The sequence below is a fragment of the Cibotium barometz genome, chromosome 46 (assembly GCF_041138505.1).
Source record: "Cibotium barometz isolate CiBa-2024 chromosome 46, ASM4113850v1, whole genome shotgun sequence".
NCBI lineage: Eukaryota > Viridiplantae > Streptophyta > Polypodiopsida > Cyatheales > Cibotiaceae > Cibotium > Cibotium barometz.
This window is the reverse complement of record NC_141091.1, coordinates 10,287,680-10,289,139: the sequence shown is the minus strand read 5'-3', so window position 1 is coordinate 10,289,139 and position 1,460 is coordinate 10,287,680. Positions and strand designations below refer to the sequence as shown.

Below are 1,460 nucleotides of genomic sequence, written 5' to 3'. Positions count from 1 at the left end.
TAGAAACGAGAGGGTTATTTCATGAGGCTAGTTATTTAATAAATGCACCATAAGGTACTGCATGCTCCTTCGTGCTCAGCCCCCTCCTCTCTCTTTCACCTCTCCCCTCTGCAAAAGGCAAAACACGACTCTCCTTTGCAAAGGCCAAGTGAACGTAGACGTCGTTTCAGTTTATTTGATTAAGGCTTTAAAAAAACCTTAATTTCAGTTTCTTTGCTTTCTAATGTTTCCACTCAAAGGTAACCCAAAAAAAGAAAAAAAAGCCATCAACTAATTAATTGAATTTCTTTTTTCACTCATGGTAGGGCCCTACTCAAAAAGATACATGTACATTAAACTATTAGTTTATAAAGGGTGAGATACGCATTGAAAACAAATAGTTGTATGCCTTTCCAATGTCTTCACAAAGAACCCCGTAGCAGCGAAAGAATAAAAGTGAGCTGATCGCAGGCTGAGTGATCCAGAGTGCGTCATGGAGATAAGCCCACCGCCAGGTTGCAGTAAGACCTGCCATCTGAAAGCCTGAGAGGGGCACTGCATCTGCGTGTACACCGCTACTGTGATAAACGAGCAGTTAGCCGATCGAGCTAAGCAAAGGTCGTGAATAAGACCTATCGTCTACAAGCTTGAGAGGGTCACGGTACCTGCTTGTGCAGCACTCCTACATAAAGTAGCGGGCAGTGAGCGGAGCCAGCAAAGCAACAGCCACCTAGCTTTCTGCCCACCATGGGGTTTTGTTACAGTGATCCTCCCCTCCCCTTGTTGGTGCTTGCAGTAGTCTTATCACTTGGCCCTTCGCTTCTCGTGGCCAACGATGCAGACGCTCTCCAGGACATCTGTGTCGCAGACGTCAAGTCCGCAATCAAGGTGAACGGATTCGTATGCAAAGATGCCGCCATTGCGACTGCGGAGGACTTCGCGTCTTCGTTCATCGCCAAGGCCGGCAAGACATCCAACCCCTTGGGGTCGGCCGTCACTCTGGCCAACGTGGCCAACTTCCCGGGCGTCAACACCTTCGGCATCTCCATGGCCCGCATCGACTTCGCGGCGGGCGGCGGCCTCAACCCGCCGCACGTCCACCCTCGGGCGTCCGAGCTTCTGTACGTGGAGGAGGGATCCCTGTATGTGGGCACTTTTTTTCTCAACCGTTTATACTCTTAGATAACTTAATGCATCAATTTTAGCGATGATCGCAAATAAAAGTTTCAACTTTCAAGAAACTAAGTGGTATTCGCCTTCGATAAATAAAAGTTTCGACTTTCAAGAAACTAAGTGGTACATTTTTTTTTTTTGGAGAAATCCAAAGAAATTTATGAGTTGTCATTCAATTGGTGAGGGGAATCATGGGTCGCTCTCTCCCTCTCTCCATACACTTGGTGAGGAAAATCTTACATGGATTTAGCTCTCCCAGCCTATATAAGACACCCATGGGCTTCGTTACCTTCATCTCTTGCACCCCC

The 1,460-nt window shown here is 47.3% G+C and overlaps 1 pseudogene; it reads left to right on the top strand.

The window, feature by feature from the left end:
* Positions 1 to 726: 726 nt before the first annotated feature.
* On the top strand, positions 727 to 1,161 carry LOC147611862 (germin-like protein 5-1 pseudogene; annotated as a pseudogene).
* The last annotated feature ends 299 nt before the right edge of the window (positions 1,162 to 1,460 follow it).